This window comes from Gigantopelta aegis, chromosome 7 (assembly GCF_016097555.1).
Source record: "Gigantopelta aegis isolate Gae_Host chromosome 7, Gae_host_genome, whole genome shotgun sequence".
NCBI lineage: Eukaryota > Metazoa > Mollusca > Gastropoda > Neomphalida > Peltospiridae > Gigantopelta > Gigantopelta aegis.
In genome coordinates, this window is record NC_054705.1 from 44,110,650 (window position 1) to 44,130,523 (window position 19,874).

The 19,874-nt window shown below is 39.3% G+C and overlaps 1 protein-coding gene across 1 annotated transcript in view; it reads right to left on the reverse strand.

Moving 5' to 3' along the window:
* LOC121377326 (G-protein coupled receptor 84-like) overlaps nucleotides 1-18,161 on the reverse strand; it is a 44,078-nt gene extending 25,917 nt beyond the window's left edge. The window contains exon 1 of the mRNA XM_041505266.1: nucleotides 17,993-18,161. The gene's annotated coding sequence lies outside the window, so the exon portion shown is untranslated. The remainder of the gene's footprint in view (nucleotides 1-17,992) is intronic.
* Nucleotides 18,162-19,874: the final 1,713 nt, after the last annotated feature.

Sequence of the window (19,874 nt, forward strand, 5' to 3'; positions counted from 1 at the left end):
TCAGACACCAATAAAACATCCTGACGAGGGTAGCATAACGACGATGACGATCAGATACCAATAAAACATCCTGACGAGGGTAACATAACGTTGATGACGATCAGATACCAATAAAATCCTGACGAGGGTAGCATAACGTTGATGACGATCAGATATCAATAAAACAACTGATCGTTGGTAAGAAAAAATAACAATGTCACGTTATCCAAAATGCGCGTAAAGTTTATTTGTTCAACGACACCACTAGAGCACACTGATTTTTTCTTTTCGATTAGCAGCAAGGGATCTTTTTTATCATCCATTAAAGGCCTTTGTAGGAGATATCGCTGGCACTATAATTTGCGATATTTCCGCTTCTTATAATCTTGATTGGTTAAATTTTAATCACAATACAATGTTTTGTTACGTCACTGTGTTTGTTTCAGCGCTAAACCTACCATTAGTGACGTCACTCCACTGCCGTTCTGCTAGTTAACGAGTCTACTGCTGACATTCAACCCACATTACTGACATTGTTTACAACTGTCGCAAATGAAAAGAATGATAATGGATGATAAAAAGAATACCCCCCCCCCCCCCCGAGTGTCTTGTGATATCATAATTTATCAACACGAGTTGATAAAAGTATGAAATCCTCGGCAAGCCTCGGATTTCATACTTTTATCAACTCGTGCTGATAAATTATGATATCACAAGACACTCGGGGAGTATCCTCTATATATGCACCATCCCACAGACAGGACAGTCGTGGTGCACTGGCTTGAACGAGAAATAGCCCAATGGGCCCACCGACGGGGATCGATCCCAGACCGACCGCGTAGCAAGCGAGCGCTGTACCACTGAGCTACGCTCCGCCCTTCCATGAACAGATTTCAGGAAAATGCAAATCTGTATAATATATTGTTTTAGTGCACAGAAACCTTTTTTCGCGAATGAAAAAAATCAAAACTGCAGTTTTGCTTATCGGTAAGATTGTATTACGTATCAGCAGTCGATTCCTCCTTGCACTCGCTAGGCACAGTGTATCAAGTACATTGTGTTAGACACCTAGTAACTCAGAATAAAATAAAATATACTGGATGACGGCAAACATTCAGATCAATTACGCGGTCTTCTCTAACATTAGACCAAGTGCTCCGGGACGGAAACAGAAAACAAAAAAGAAGTAAAAAGATGGCTAAGATAAAGAAGAAGAAGGAGAAGAAGAAGAAGAAGAAGAAGAAGAAGAAGAAGAAGAAGAAGAAGAGGAGGACGAAGAAGAACAAGAAGAAGACAAAACAAAAATAGAAACAGAAACAAAAACAAAACAATTTAAAATGTAAGTAAGCGTTCTAAGAGTACTGCTAAGCAATGCATGCCCCCTACCGGGCCAAATATTTTTGTTTTGTTTGTTTGTTCCTAATATAAGTTCATAACGGTGAAAAACGGGTAAATTGCCATGAAAGTTAAACGTGATCTGTAACGTGATAAAGCTATATATAAAATTCCATCTAAAAACTTCAAGCATTACAAAACATAAGACCAGAAAACAAGTTTGCATATCTCCTAAATTCAAGGTACATCTAAGAATTGAACGTTATATTTCTGACGTTCATGCGATGATAAACACCAAAACCGTTTTTCACACTGCGTAATTCCAAATAAATTAATATTGCCATTATACAAAACTATATTTTTTAAAAAACCCAATCGAACTCTATTCCACAATGATTTACAAATGTATCAATACACAAATAAGGAAATTCCCTTAGAAAGTTACATTCGTTTTTTTACGTCATATCTCCGATTCATTATAATTATTTACATAAGGTTTTATAAATTTTAATTAAAGTTGAATTAGTGAAAACGTGAATGTGAACACTGACTTGAAAGGGATAAAATGGTTTCAGTGTTACTGGGTGTGTGGATTTCAGAGGATGTTTGTGATCGTTTGATATTCTAGGAAAGGACAGGTCGCGTAATTGTGCACGAAGGCGTATGTGTATTCGCGCGTGTAAGTTGTCGATTTGGTGTTCTTGTCAAATGTGACAGAGCTGCGCTCATGTCTCTCGTTTGATTTGTTGAGCATTCTCTGCTATAACTTCTAATAGAAGCTTCATTTGTGTGGCCTGTCATATACATTATGTATCTCAGATCAAACCCCGAGTCGTTTAAAGCCTGGATTGTCACCGTCATTCACAGTGCAGACGATATTGGAATAAAATAGAAACGATGGAATCCCCGGGGATTACGTGGTTGACGTAATTGATAAAAAGTAGTTACGGTAATAACATTCTGTTTTTATTTGTTTACCGAAAAAGTGCAGTTTTTGCCTTCATGGAAGAATGAACGTTGTTTTTTTAGATCACGTGATAGCGTTTTAACCAATCCAGACGCATATTACAAAACAGTAATTATAAAATGGAATTATAACTCTATGCAAAATGGGTAAATCGCCATGAAAGTCAAATTTGATCTGTAAAAATATATCTTATAAAGCTATGTAAAAAATTTCAGCTCAATATATCAAGGCAATGTAAGAAAGAAACATCCGGAAACATCCGGAAAACTAGGACGAAGGGACAAACAGACAGACAAAAGGGAGGAGCTGAAATCTATAGTCCCCTCCAGTTGGATTGGTATGGGACTAAAAACAAAACAACAGCCACTACAGAAACAACAAACAAACAAACAAAAAACAAAACAACAGCCACTACAGAAACAACAAACAAACAAACAAACAAAAACAAAACAACAGCCACTACAGAAACAACAAACAAACAAACAAAAACAAAACAAGAAAGAAAGAAAATGTTTTATTTAACGACGCACTCAACACATTTTATTTACGGTTATATGGCGTCAGACATGGTTAGGGACCACACATATCTTGAGAGGAAACCCTACATGGGCTACTCTTTCCGATTAGCAGCAAGCGATCTTTTATTTGCGCTTCCCACAGGCAGGATAGCACAAACCATGGCCTTTGTTGAACCAGTTATGGATCACTGGTCGGTGCAAGTGGTTTACACCTACCCATTGAGCCTTGCGGAGCACTCACTCAGGGTTTGGAGTGGGTATCTGGATTAAAAATCCCATACCTCGACTGGGATCCGAACCCAGTACCTACCAGCCTGTAGACCGATGGCCTAACCACGACGCCACCGAGGCCGGTCAAAACAAGAAAGTAATATCTCGAGAAAGAAACATTTAAAGGTTGTTTTGTTTAAAACATCCCACCCAAAGTACATTGATTTAGTAATCATCGGCTAATGGACGTCAAAGATTTAGTAATTTTGACATGTACTAATGATATAGTCTTAGAGAGGAAACCTGCTAGATTTTTCCATTAGTAGCATGGGATCTTTTATATGCACGATTTCACAGAAAGGATAGCACATACCAAGAACTTTGATATACCAGTCGTGGTGTACTGGCTGGAACAAGAAATACCCCAATGGGCTACATCCCGCCCATCGAGAAACAATTGACCAAACCAAGAAAGAAGCGAAACGTCAGTTTAAAATAATTTCCCACAATCCATGTTAATGTGACCTTTTGCCAGAATATTAATCTGACTTGTTAAATCAGACACTTTGCGAGAGAACTAACACCATTTACATGTCTGGGGGGCGACGTGGTTAAGCAATCAGAGCGAGTTTTAACGATTCAATGGGTAGGTGTAAACCCACTACACACTCTTCTCTCTCTCTCCCTCCCTCTCTCTCTCTCTCTCTCTCTCTCTCTCTCTCTCTCTCTCTCTCTCTCTCTCTCTCTCTCTCTCTCTCTCTCTCTCTCTCTCATTAACATATAACAACTGACAACTAACCCACTGTCCTGGACAGACAGCCCAGATATGTGAGATGTGTCCCCAGGACAGCGTGTTTGAGCCTTAATTGGATAATAAGTTGTAATGAGAATTAATATACCATTTGTTAAAACAGGTGCCCGCTTGATCTGAGACAGCTATTAGACATTACGCAGTGCTACAAGCGGTACATTATCTTTTGCAAAACGATCAAAGAAACTTGCCGAGTTTCTCCAAGCTGAAACCAAATTAGATGTACGTGTTATCTGTGTGCGAGCCATTTTTATGATCATCCATCACTTTACGAGCGTTACGCAACTGTCAGGTGCGTTGATACGGTGTACGTGTACACATGCAAATATACTTCTGAGAAAAACAACTTTACGAGCAGGACGTAGTCTAGTGGGTATGTGGTCTCATCCCAGCACCGGTTCTAAACCAGAGAGGTGGGTGGGGGGGGGGGGGGGGGTGGGATGGGGGTTCTAAACTTAATTACCACCTCCTCCTAACAGAAAATGGAATTAATACAGATCGCCCTCACCTTCCAACGTCTGTGTTTTGGACGGCTCATTCATTCATTCATTCATTCATTTCATTTCAACATATTTTCGTGCTTATATCCAATTAAGGTTCAAACACGATGTCCTGGGTACACACCTCAGCTATCTGGGCTGTCTATCCAGGACAGTGAGTTAGTTGTTAGTGGTTAGTAAGAGAGAAGATGGTTCAGTAGTCGTACACCAACCTATAGAGTCGTTCAAACCGGGATACGAACCCAGTACCTACCAACTAAACTACGACACAAACGATGCCAGTCTAGACGTTGCAACGAGTTCACGTTATTTACTTGCATTGAGTTTGCAATTCAGCGTAATGCATAACTTCAGTAAACATATATAACTATACATAATGTACTAAACAATGGTCGATATGGTTTAATACAAAAAGAAAAAAAGAAAGAAACGACGCACTCAACACATTTTAGTTACGGTTATATGGCGTCGGACCACACAGATATTGAGAGAGTAAACCCGCTGTCGCCACTTCATAGGCTACTCTTTTCGATTAGCAGCAAGGGATCTTTTATATACACCATCCCACAGACAGGGTAGTACATACCACGGCGTTTGATATACCAGTCGTGGTGCACTGGCTGGAACGAGAAATAGCCCAATGCGCTCGCCAACGGGGATCGATCCCAGACCAACCGCCCCCGGTTTAATACAAATAAACATGTATAAAGTTAAAAGTTAAAGTTCGACAGATAGACAGACAGTTTTGTTTAACGACACCACTAGAGCACATTGATTTATTAATCATCTGCTATTGGATGTCAAACATTTAGTAACTTTGACATGAGTCTTAGATAGGAAACCCGCTACATTGTTTTCCATTGTAGCAAAGGATATATATATGTGTACTATTACACAGACAGGGTAGCACATACCACGGCCTTTTAGTATACTAGTCGTGGTGCACTGGCTACAGCGAGACATAACCTAATGCACCCACCGACGGGGATAGATCCTAGACCGACCGCGTATCAGGCGAGCGCTTTAAGACTAGGCTACTTCCCGCCTAATCAAGTACAAGAAATGGTTATAACAATTATAGATCGGCCTTGGAGGCGTCGTGGTTAGGCCATCGGTCTACAGGCTGCTAGGTACTGGGTTCGGATCCCAATCGAGGCATGGAATTTTAATCCAGATACCGACTCCAAATCCTGAGTAAGTGCTCCGCAACTGGTTCAACAGAGGCCATGGTTTGTGCTATCCTGCCTGTGGGAAGCGCAAATAAAAGATCCCTTGCTGCCTGTCGTAAGAGAGTAGCCTATGTGGCGACAGCGGGTTTCCTCTAAAAAAAAAACAGTGTCAGAATGACCGCATGTTTGACGTCCAATAGCCGATGATAAGATGAACAACCAATGTGCTCTAGTGGCGTCGTTAAATAAAACAAACTTTATATCAATTATATTTTCAAACATTATCTATATTCTTGCAGTTACTAATCTCTGATTATATTCGCCTGCACTAAATACTGTTCTAGGTTACTCGGTTACTTGTTGTTACCTGTCAAAAATGCGAGACTGCTCATAATGTAATTTTAATCAATAACTAATATAAGTACGAAATGGCTTAATACTAGTAGCTGGACAGAAGAGAAAATAGTTTGGATCCGTTATTTGTTTTTCATTAATTTTAGACAATGTAACTACATAATCCTATCTCTATGTGTGCATCTCTCAGTATCTCTCTCTCTCTCTCTCTCTCTCTCTCTCTCTCTCTCTCTCTCTCTCTCTCTATATATATATATATATATATATATATATATATATATATATATATATATATATATATATATCTATCTCTTCCAGTAGTTTAGTACATTGTAGACAGGTTTGTCTTGTCATCGGAAGATAGCTGATAACGATTTTCATATTTTATTAACACTGTTTTGTCAATATTATATTTGATGAGACGAAATGTCATTGTACGTGACTGGTATTGGAACAGTGTCAGTTACAAATGTTCCTGATAGCATCACACAGTTGTTTTGGCTTCGTACACAGTATTCTCATTCCACAATTTCACATCAACGGCCGTGGTATGTGCTTTCCTGTCTGTGGGATGGTGCATATAGAAGATCCCTTGCTACTAATGGAAAAATATACCGTAGCGGGTTTCCTCTCTTAAGAATTTAGCTCAGTCAGTTGAGCGCTCGCCTGAAGTGTTTGCTTCGCAGGATCAAACCACCTCGGTGGAATCCTTCTTGTTTTTTACTCGTTCCAACCAGGGCAACGCAACTGGTCAAAGGCCGTAGTACCGTATGTTCTTTCCTGCCTGTGGTAAAGTGCATGTTAAAGAGACATTCCTGAATTTGCTGCATTGTAAGATGTTTCGGATTAATAAAATATTTCTACGATTAAACTTACATATTAAATCGATTTTCTTGTTTAGAATATCAGTGTTTGTATATTCAATGTGTTTCTGGTCATCTTAATATTTGTAAGAAGCCCAAACTGGATTTCGTCATCAAATAATTTCATACGTACGAAAAAAGATATTTTAGGGGGAAAAATGAAATTTTACCTAGTACAAATATTAGAACTATCAGAAACACGTTTAATATACAGCCACCAATATGTTATGAAGAAAAATATATTTCGTATGTAATTACAATCGTTAAAAATAAATAAATAGATAAATGAACAAGTGTGTGAATGAATGGATGAATTAATTAATGAACAACCGAACGAACGAATTAATTAGTGAGTGAGCGAGTGAATTGCTGAATGATCGAACGAACGAACGAACGAATGAATACATGAATGAATGAATAGATAGATACATGTGAATACATACCCATGAAAAAGTATGTGGCATTTTATATTGAAAAAAATGTGTTAAACAAAAACACAAACACACAAAAAAAGTGTCAGATTGCAGGATTCGAAAATGTTGCGTCAGTTCACATGCCATTTGACAGTGTTATGTGATGTCAGATGCGCAAATGCCAAGAATACACGGCACGATATAAGTGTAAGGAAACGCAGAATCAAAGTCTACTTCAGAAAAAGATGTATTTAATTATACAACAGCAGTTACACGTAAATAGGCGATATAAGTAGCAGACTCTGTGTTAGTCTAACACCGTGTCATAACATCCTGGGGGAAGGGAGAGGTCGTGCAAATATAGAAAACAGAAGCAGAAGACCAAAAACAAGAGGAAGAAAAGTTAAAAGTTTGTTTTGTTTAACGACACCACCAGAGCACAATTATTTATTAATTATCGGCTACTGAATGTGAAACATTTTGTAATTCTGAAATACTGTCTTAGAGAGGAAACCCGCTATATTTTGCCATTAGTAGCAAGGGATATTTTTATGCACCAACCCATATACATGACAGCACATACCACGGCCTTTGCTATACCAGTCGTGGTGCACTGGCTGGAAGGAGAAATAGCCCCAAAAGCCCACGAACTGCGATCAATCCCAGATCGACCGCGCATCAGGCTACATAGAAAAGGAAGAATGATAATAATATGAAGAAAAGGAAAAGAAGAGTATGAAGACAAATAATAATAATAATAATAATGTATGAGACAAATAATAATAATAATAATAATAATAAAAAAAAACAAAGAGGAGGAAATGCAGAAATAAGGAAATGTTTTATTTAACGACGCACTCAACATATTTTATTTACGGTTATATGGCGTCGGAATGCAGAAAGAAGAAAAGAAGAAGAAGAAGAAGGTCGGCTATTGGATGTCAAACATTTGATAATTCTGACTCGTTGTCATCAGAGGAAACCTGCTACACAGACAGGTATCAACAGCAGAAAGTCACGACTAATGAATATTTATTGATACATAATATATGCAGCCTTAGCAGACAAACCTACTGCCATGATATTCTCCTCAGTTTAATGCAGACCTATTACGTCGTTGTATAGTTTATTTGTGTAGCACTGACAGAAAGGGAAATGATCCAATCAGATCACAGAACTGGATTCACGCTACAACCGACAGCACTTCTGGCGGAAGCCACTGCTGACCACATACTATTGGAATTAACACGCACACACATATAAATAAAACAAAGCAGCCAAATACATTCTTTTTGGTATTATTGCTATTTGACACACTCCGGAGATAAATAAAATCAGTTTCCAAGTTTAAGTGCTGTTTGCAAGAAAAATGGTTTATTTATGAGGCAATTACAAGGTTTATTGAGTTTATCTTGAGGTTTTCATTGCAACTACGAGGAACGGAAGTCGTTAACTATCATTAACCACAAGGCGAAATATTCTTGTTAGTGGAAAAGTTGATGGATTAGTAAACCTGCAAATATGTACACATGAATGCATGTATTTTCCATAAAGAGGAGAGGAAAGAAAAATGTTGTTTGTGAGAGAGAGAGAGAGAGAGAGAGAGAGAGAGAGAGAGGAGAGAGAGAGAGAGAGAGAGAGAGAGGGGGGGGGATATATATATAATATTACCTTTTAGATCAATTTCATGCGTTTTGATTGGTCAATAGCCAATGCATACCACAAGTACACCGTCTCATTTGCGGGAAAATACAGGATGTGCGGGAAAATACAGAATTTGCCGGGGTGTACGAAATGTCACGTGACTTGCTCGACTGGTTGTACGAAAATACAAACTAATGACGAGACAGACGAAATTTTCTGCAACATGCCTCACTGATTAAATTTGTTAAAATACTTGAATTCATTATGAAAGGGAATACCAAACTTTCGGTAAATTGTATTTTACTGTTTATTTGAAGATTTCTTGAGCATGTTTGGCCATAAAAATGTGCTAGGTTGTAGTTTTTCGCGTATTAAAATCTAATGCTACAATATAGGATGGCGTAATCAGTTACCGTGTTAGAACTTGCGCTAATTATCACGAACATATTTTAAGTAATAACTAGACATGCTTTTTTTACAGGTTCTATAAGTTAGTACAACACGACAAATATTTTTGTTCGGCTGCGGGTGTTCAATTTTGTTTTTCCGATACGATTACAACATAATCATAAACGTTTAAAACACGCAAGATAATAAGGCGCTATGAGATTGTTTCCCTTTGCGAAACAGGCTTCGAAATATTTTCAGGGTAAAACCACCCGGAATACCTTGCGTAGTTATTTGTTAACAAAAAAATCTTATGTATTTTGAGGAATTGGATGTTATGTTATCTTATTAAACTCAAACTCTAAATGTGTGTGCATTTTGTTTAATAGCTTGAGTGTTAGTGTATGTGTTGTTTACTTATAAAAATAGATAAAAAAGGTAATAAATTTGATACGTGGGTTTTTAACAGGGCGTACGGGATTGCACGCCCCTCCAAAATATGTATTTCTTGAGGCGCAGTCAGTACAATCCCGTGCGCCCTGTCATGTATATATATATATATATATATCTATATATATATATATATATATATATATATAGAGAGAGAGAGAGAGAGAGAGAGAGAGAGAGAGAGAGAGAGAGAGAGAGAGAGAGAGAGAGAGAGAGAAATACGATAGCATCGCAAAGGTTACTGCTATACAGCAGCAAAGTGAATCTTATATGCACATGTTCATAGCAAGCGAAGTACGTTTATTTCGACATTCCGTCGATAGAGACAGAGACGAAACCAACTCATATGGCATAAGCTGTCCCTGCAATACCGCGAAAGAAGTAACGGGGATTTATATGCATTTTTTCCAGAGACTGGACAGTACATACCACAATTGTTTAATGTGTCAGTTCATCAAGGCGATGTGTATAGCACACATAATGTTTGATTGCTTTAGAGGATATTTTTTCATCATTATGCTTACAGATGTTTACAATTGGCTTACTGTGATTGCAACATCAACATGTAGTGACATAAGTAACGCAATTTCGTGCTTTTGGTCGATTTGTTCTATTCGTAATATATAGGCAATAACAGCCGATCATTGTGTACTTTAGAAATTTTTTACAAAAAATAAAAGGATTTACCTTGATTTTCAACGAAAGCTCTTCGCATTAAAAAAAACAATTCTTAACATGTTCGCAACATCATGAGTGTTATTATTTCCTGGAGTAAACATGCAGCGGCACTATCGACAACCTTTTCCCTGTATTTCAGTTCAGCTTAAACAGGGAAAAAATTGTGTTTTCTCAGCCATACATCACCCTGTTTTCAGTGTGATTTATTACGGAGATTACGAAATTTGATCTTGATAATGCTAGGAGATAACAATTACAAATGGGCTTCTTTCCCCAGTCATTACCACTAATAGTCTCCGCATGCGCATTTATGAAGTCTTTACATCTGTATTTGTGGAAGGGCTTTAAAGAGTTTAGTTCCATTTATGATAAATAACTATACATTAATCAATAGCACATATAATATTTACATACATAACGCAAGAATATCACAATTGTAATGTATTGCCACTTGCTGTAAAGAGTACTTTTTCTGAAGAATACTTAGCGAAAAATATAAAGTGCATAGAAAATCTCAGGAATCATTGGCGAAAAATATAAAGTAAATAGGAAATCTGAGGAATTATTGGCGAAAAATAAAATTTACATAGAAAATCTCAGGAACATTGGCGAAAAATATAAAGTACATAAAAAAATTCAGTAATCATTGGCGAAAAATATAAAGTACATACAAAATTTCCATCGTGTGAACAGTTTCTTCAATATTCTTTATCGAAAAATGTAAAGTTTATAGAATACGAAATACACAAAACACGTTCATAGCGTAAATAGAGTTTTTAATAAGAATCATTGGCGATAAATATGACACATAAAACATTTTCATCGTGTATCCAAGATAATGACAGCCTGTTCTGTGTCAAAATGAAGATTCGATTTCAAATGATTCACGTATTTACATCCACAAATCTTGATTGGGATGGGATACAGACAAGATAATAAACGAGGTACTATAAAATTTATGTCCCGAGTAACGAGATATTATCAACTTTATGTCCCGAGTAATATAATTGGACTAGTCACGAGCTTTATATGTTTATAAATGAACACTGTTTTATGAGAGAGAGAGAGAGAGAGAGAGAGAGAGAGAGAGAGAGAGAGAGAGAGAGAGAGAGAGAGAGAGAGAGAGAGAGAGAGAGAGCACACACAACTACTGACCAGGGCACGGTCGTTCGAAGCTATCTTATCGATATGATATCGTGAAACCGTCGTAGGCTGTGGCATGCGTCGTAGTGGCGCACTAACTTACGTCAGTTTTACGATACCGTAGCCATGAGATAGCTTCGCAAATCTCTAACCAGTCTACTGGATATGATTATGAATGCTATGACGATAATCGCAAAGCTGCGTATTGTCGCTCGGAAACTAGTCTAGGTAATCTTCTACTATCTAAGCTCGATATCTTGTGGTCATATCGATGCCATAAATTGCTGCCAACGCACAGGGGAAGTGTGATTTTACCGAGAAACGCTAAATGGCTTCAGTGTAATGAAGACCAGTCAAAACGATTCATAAATAGCCTCGCCGAGGAGAGCGGGTCCTTTGTAGACATTGAAATAATCAAAGTGCGAGGTTGGCACTGAAAAAGTAATATGGTAGCAACATAATTTACAATATCGGTGAGCTTTCATGTTATATTTAGAATGTCGTCAAAACAAGACTTAGTTATCAACGGGTTTTTTTTATTATTATTATTAAGGAAGAAGTCACACAGTGACAGGTTTTTTTAAGGGTTTTTTTTTTCTGTTTTTTTTTTCTTTAAATGTTATGTTTTATGTTTGGTTGTTGTTTTGTTTGGGTTGAGGTTTATTTTTTTCTTCTCTTGTTTTTTTTTGTTTTTTTTCTTCTTTTTTTTTTTGGGGGGGGGGGTGTTGGGTTGGGGGGTTCAGTGGGTTTATTTGTTCTTTCTTATTTTATTGTTATTTTTTATGTATTTGTTTTGGTCGGGAAATGTTGGGTGGGGTCGATTTTTTTCTTCTATTTTCTTGATTCCAGCCAGTGCACCACGACTGGTATATCAAACGACGTTGTATGTGCTATTCTGTCTGTGGGGCGGTGCATATAAAAGATCTCTTGCTACTAATGGAAAAAAATAATGCAGCAGCTTTCCTCTACGTGCCACAATTACCACAAGTTTGACGCCGATAATTAATTAATCAATCAGCTCTAAACAAAAACAAATAAACGTGATAAAAGTTAAAGTTCGTTTTGTGTAACGACACCACTAGAACACATTGATTTATTAACCACCGGTTATTGGATGCCAAACATTTGGTAATTTTGACAACAGACCTTAGAAAGAAACCCGCTATATGTTTTCCATTAGTAGCAAGGGATCTTTTATATGCACCGTCCCACAGACAGGATTTCACATACCACGTCCTTTGATATACCAGTCATGGTGCACTAGCTGGAACGAAAAATTAACTCAATGGTCTCACAGACAGGGATCGATCCTAGACCGACCGCCCATCAAGCGAGCGATTTACCACAGACCAGGTCCCGTCATCTTATAGCTGAAGAACAGGATGCATGCCAGTAATAAACGAATCCATACGGTACGGACGAAACGAGATCTTAACATACTCATACGCATCAGCAGCGATCAAGAACACAGAAAAACTCACACCCCACCTCGCCCCCTCTCTATCAAGGAACCAGAATCGATCTCCAGAATTACTTACAAAATGTCAGGCTACATTCAAAGGACCAATTTATTGATATGCTCTTTATGTATTATGTTGTATAGGAAGACGTCGACACCATCAGCAATAGGAAATGATTTGAGGCATTGTAATGTTAGGAGACGTGAATTGTCTAGAACATGATGCATCTCTTGTAAACAGAACCTGGCCGGATATTGTCATTCCACAGAGGACGCCGGGGAAACACATACTATGTCTGGGACGAATATGTAATCACATCCAATTAGATGCCGTTCGAAATTAGCAGACAGCTTCTTGTGTGGTAAATAGAGAATAATACATTCATGTTCGTTAGATATCATTTATCTGACAACGAGTTGTCTTAAAATGTATGTAACGAGCAAAAGCGAGTTTGATGCGTTTTAAACAACGAATTTCTATTTCTTACATATCCTAAAAAAACACAGGTTTTAAGCGAATTTTAACATCTTTTTCGACTAAAAGATATTTACAACCCTTTGCACCTGTAGCTGACTTATGTGTAACAGACACATAGTCGTCAGGTTCACTATGCGTCACAATGTAATCTATTTCCACTGTGTTGTTTTTCATTGGATATATGGCATTGGTGATCTGGTAATCACCTAAGAGTAGCCAGTCGTATGTCTTGAAATTGTTAACACACGTACGTGAGTAAACAGGGTATGTGTTATCATAAATAACGCCTGGTGTTCTCACAATCGGGTGTGTAAGAAAAATCATTATAGTCTAAAAATGTTACGAAGATATTGGTTGCGTGACAGAACAGATCAGAACAAAACAGACACACCCCCCCCCCCCCCCGGAACAAAACCTTAAATTAAATTATACAGATATTCGGGCAAAATGTGCTGACTTGAGACCTTTTTACCATGTATTTCCATCATTCTACCCGTATAATTAGTTGCACCTATCCATCGAGTCGTGAAAACTCACTCTGGGTGGGAGCCGGTACCGGGCTGCGACCCCTGTACCTACCAGCCTTATGTCCGACGACTTAACCACGACGCCACAAAGGCCGGTGTAACTGTAAACATTGCGCTTGGCCGCATTATTCTCTGGACGACTCCGGGCCACCTGGCGGTAAACAGGCTGACCGCTGTTTCGGCGATTGGCTTTTCAGACTGTTAATCGACAAATAAACGAAAACTGTGGCTACGGCAATTAACTTGTTGTACATGTATAATATACGGCAGAGATAAAACGTCAGAAACAATTATTACACTATTACGGATTGTAAATGCGAGATATACCATGTTCGTGTGCAGGCATTTATGCATGATGTGTGTGTGTGGGGGGGGGGGGGGAAGGGAGGGGGATGTAAACTGTTGCGAGCGACTTTTCAAATAGGGGTCGAGTCATGCTCCCCCAGGAAAATATACAGGAAAACAATCGTTTTGCAGGATGAATTTGATCCCCGAATACCCACTGGATACGCTTACGTATGCGGCGAATCTGAAGGTTCTGAATCGTTTCTAAAAAAATCCTATTTCTTTTATTATTATTATTATTATTATTTTTTTTTTTTTTTTTTTTTTTTTTTTTTTTTTTTTTTTTTTTTTGGGGGGGGGAGGGGTGTGTGTTATTATTTGTTTTAATGTTGTTGTTGTTGTTTTTCTTCTCTTTTTCTTCTGCGTTGTTATTTTTTGTATGTGTGTGTAGGGGGAGGGGGAGGGTCCCACTGACGTAGCCATGATTTTGTAATGCAGGGGGCAACACACATTGTGTGAAACCACACTGCCTATTTGTAATATTGTGGACCGATAGGAAAAATATAACGTGTTTTATTATGATTATGATTATGATGATTATTATTATTATTATTAATATTATTATTATTATAACTACTTGTTTAAAATTCAAAATGAGAATACAATCGATTTGCCGATCTTTTAAACACGACTATGAAAGGTATTGTTTTACACTGACCTCCTTAATCATAATTATGACTGGTTGTTGGTGCTTTACGTGGTGTTCGCTTCTCATTACACAAACCTAGACCCGCCACTGAATTAACACGTAAAGAGTTGTTGATGTACTACGCTAGGAAACGAAATCTGAGGTTAGAATAACAAACGAAGAAAATAGCAGAATGATGTCACTTTTGTTTTTCGAAACTATCAACAAAATGAAACACACGCAATCGTTTACCAAATGTGACATATTAGTGACATACAGAAACTAAATACATTTTAAAAAAGCCCTGAACTTTATTCGCCCACATGATGAAATAATTGCTGAGTCATTTTGACATATTTGCGCAGAGATCTGAAATTATGCTGAAATCCCATTTAGACCCGTAGGAATGAAATCTGGAGTAGTGGGTTGGCAGAATCTCTAGTGGCGGTTCAGACACTCTAGTGGCTGTTCAGACTCTCTAGTGGCGGTTCATAATCTCTAGTGGGGGTTCATGGTCTCTAGTGGCGGTTCAGGGTCTCTAGTGGCGGTTCTAAGTATCTAGTGGCGGTTCAGAGTCTCTAGTGACGGTTCAGAATCTCTATTGGCGGTTTAGAGTCTCTAGTGGCGGTTCAGAGTCTCTAGTGACGGTTCAGAATCTCTATTGGCGATTTAGAGTCTCTAGTACCGGTTCAGGGTCTCTAGTGGCGATTCAGAGTCTCTATTGGCGGTTCAGAGTCTCTAGTGGCGGTTCGGGGTCTCTAGTGGCGGTTCGGGGTCTCTAGTGGCGGTTCAGAGTCTCTAGTGGCAGTTCATAATCTCTAGTGGCGGTTCATAATCTCTAGTGGCGGTTCATGGTCTCTAGTGGCGGTTCAGGGTCTCTAGTGGCAGTTCTAAGTATCTAGTGGCGGTTCAGAGTCTCTATTGGCGGTTCAGTGTCTCTAGTGGCGGTTCAGGGTCTCTAGTGGCGGTTGAGAGTCTCTAGTGGCGGTTCATAATCTCTAGTGGCGGTTTAGAGTCTCTAGTGGCGGTTCAGGGTCTCTTGTGGCGGTTCTGAGTCTCTAGTGGCGGTTCATGGTCTCTAGTGGCGGCTCAGACTCTCTGGTGGCGGTTCAGGGTCTCTAGTGGCGGTTGAGAGTCTCTAGTGGCGGTTGAGAGTCTCTAGTGGCGGTTCAGTGTCTGTAGTGGCGGTTGGAAGTTTCTAGTGGCGGTTGAGTGTCTCTAGTGGCGTTTGAGAGTCTCCAGTGGCGGTTGAAAGTCTCTAGTGGCGGTTCAGGATCTCTAGTGGCGGTTCAGAGTCTCTAGTGGCGGTTGAGAGTCTTTAGTGGCGGTTCAGACTCTCTAGTGGCGGTTCAGAGTCTCTAGTGGCGGTTCAGAGTCTCTAGTAACGGTTCAGGGTCTCTAGTGGCGGTTCGGGGTCTCTAGTGGCGGTTCAGAGTCTCTAGTGGCAGTTCATAATCTCTAGTGGCGGTTCATAATCTCTAGTGGCGGTTCATGGTCTCTAGTGGCGGTTCAGGGTCTCTAGTGGCAGTTCTAAGTATCTAGTGGCGGTTCAGAGTCTCTATTGGCGGTTCAGTGTCTCTAGTGGCGGTTCAGGGTCTCTAGTGGCGGTTGAGAGTCTCTAGTGGCGGTTCATAATCTCTAGTGGCGGTTCATAATCTCTAGTGGCGGTTTAGAGTCTCTAGTGGCGGTTCAGGGTCTCTTGTGGCGGTTCTGAGTCTCTAGTGGCGGTTCATGGTCTCTAGTGGCGGCTCAGACTCTCTGGTGGCGGTTCAGGGTCTCTAGTGGCGGTTGAGAGTCTCTAGTGGCGGTTGAGAGTCTCTAGTGGCGGTTGAGAGTCTCTAGTGGCGGTTCAGTGTCTGTAGTGGCGGTTGGAAGTTTCTAGTGGCGGTTGAGTGTCTCTAGTGGCGTTTGAGAGTCTCCAGTGGCGGTTGAAAGTCTCTAGTGGCGGTTCAGGATCTCTAGTGGCGGTTCAGAGTCTCTAGTGGCGGTTGAGAGTCTTTAGTGGCGGTTCAGACTCTCTAGTGGCGGTTCAGAGTCTCTAGTGGCGGTTCAGAGTCTCTAGTAACGGTTCAGGGTCTCTAGTGGCGGCTCAGAGTCTCTAGTGGCGGTTTAGAGACTTTAGTGGCCGTTCATGACCTCTAATGGTGATTCAGAATGTATAGTGGCGTATAGGAGCCTCTAATGGGGGGGGGGGGGGTGCACACGTTATATTTTTTACGTTTATTTATATAAAGTAGGAAAAAAAACCCCAACATTTTCATCCTCGAGTTGGCGGACAAAGCCTCCTCCCCATCCCCACGGGCCTGCCATTACTATCTATAGTATCACAATGCAAGGAAGGGTCACAGAATTAATGTTTTCCAACATTCATGTCTGTGTTACAACGATACGGACAATTAAAGGGTTGTTTTTTTTTTTGGGGGGGGGGGGGGTTCCTTAATGACACCACTGGTTAAAGTTAAAATTGAAATTTCGTTTTGTTTAACTACATCACTAGAGCTCACTGATCTATTGATCATCGGTTATTGGATGTGAAACATTTGATTATTCTGACATATAGTCTTAGTGGAAAATCTCTATATACTTTTATTCATTAGCCGTAAGGGATTTTTACAATAATACTTTCCAACACACAACACAACACATACCAAGGCCTTTGATACACCAGTTGTGGTCCACCAAAGGGGTTTGAATCCTTCAAAATGTCACCACAGGCATACGCTCTCCCGACTGAAGTAGATCCCGTCCCATTGAGAAACACAATAAAAATACACATTGTATCTAAATAGCATAAATATAGATAGAGAGCTAGACAGACAGACAGACAAACAGATACATAGACAGATAGATAGATAGATAGATAGATAGATATATAGATAGATAGATAGCTAGATAGATAGGCAGACAGGCAGGCAGGCAGGCAGGCAGGCAGATAGATAGATAGACAGATAGACAAGCATATACATAGATAGATAGATATACAGACAGACATATAGATATATAGATAGATAGATAGATAGACAGATAGATAGATATAAAGACAGAGAGACAGACACAGACAGACAGACAGACAGACAGACCGATAGATATAGCGTATCACTGCTAACAGAAATGACTGAGACAAACATACTCACAATTTTGATCAACATGAAATGTATCCTCGAAATACAGTATATCTATTTATTTTTATATTTCTTCCTGTTCATCAATTCCACAGCGATGAGTTTTTTAGCACCTTCACCAGGCTTGGCGAAGCAAAACGCACAGAGGTAAAAACCATCACCGCAGGTGCGATGAAAAGCATTTTCCGATATCCACCGATATACAAATAACAGATTGTGCCCCCAACAGTCGTAGGCGTTACGGCGAGCGAGCGGCAACGACGGAAGAGAGAAGTGCTCTCATTGGATGAAGAATTATCGGATTGCATCTAAAGTATGGAACGGACATGAACGACATATGGCGTAAAGAATCTGTATATGAAAATAGCACTCGCTAAACAAGAGGTATCGGGTGTCCATCTTTTATGCTTAGTTTCGTACGGAATATGTGTTTGTATATATGCATATATATATATATATATATATATATATATATATATATATATATATATATATATATATATATATAATTAATGAAATCAAATTAAATAAAAAAATAATCATAATCATAATTAAGAAATAGTATTAATAATAAAACATAATAATAATAATAATAGTTCTGTAATTAAACAAATTAAACAAATAAATAAATAAAATTAAACAAAAACGACAAAGGCTAAGGTATGTGATATCCTGTTATTGTGGAGGTGCATTTAAAAGATTAATGTAAAAATGTAGCGGGTTTTCTCTCTAAGATTATATACCAATATTACCAAATGTTCGACATCCAATGGCCGATGATTAATAAATCAACGTGCTCTAGTAGTGTCGTTAAACAAAACAAAGTTCTTTTTTTATGTATTCGTGATGCTTCTGTCTGTATGTCGACAGTCATAGCGAAGGATTTTCGATGTGGTTTTCGTAAATCTGCAGTGGTAGTGGGAAAGTGTATGTGTTGGAGGAGGGGTGGGGGTGGGGGGTTGGGGGGTTGCCAAGCGGAACACCGTTCACCTGTTGCGTTTGTCTAGGATCAATCCCCGTCATTCGGTTACTTCTCCTTCCAGCCGGTGCTCCACAACTGATGTAACAAACACCGTGGTCTGTAATACCCTGCCTGTGGGATGCTACATATAAAAGGTATATTGCTGCTAATCAGAAAAAAAAGCCCATGACATGGCGACAGCGGGTTTCTTCTCTCATTATATGTGTGGTCCTTAAGGATATGTCGCACGTCATATAATCGTAAATAAAATGTGTTCAGTGCGTCGTTAAATAAAATATTCCTTCCTCCCTTCCGTTGATAATGGGAAAAAAAGAAAGAAAGCAATGTTTTATTTAACGACGCACTCAGCACATTTTGTTTACGGTTATTTGGCGTCAGACATATGGTTAAGGACCACACAGATGTTTTGAGAGGAAAGCCGCTGTCGCCACTACATGGGCTAGTCTTTCCGATTAGCAGCAAGGGATCTTTTATTTGCGCTTCCTACAGGCAGGATAGCACAAACCATGGCCTTTGTTGAACCAGTTATGGATCACTGGTCGGTGCAAGTGGTTTACACCTACCCATTGAGCCTTGCGGAGCACTCATTCAGGGTTTGGAGTCGGAATCTGGATTAAAAATCCCATGCCTCGACAGGGATCCGAACCCATTACCTACCAGCCTGTAGACCGATGGCCTAACCATGACGCCACCGAGGCCGGTTTTGATAATAGGGAAATGCTCCTTCTTACACACCCGTTGTTTACAGATGTTCGTGTGTTAGCTACCTCTAGGTGGTGACCAGGTTACCACTGCCATGCATCTAATGAAAAACTACACGATGGAAATCGATTACATTGTGACGTATAATTAACCTGACATTCATGAGTGTAGTTACAAGTTAGCTGCAAGTGCAACGGCTTTAAATAACCT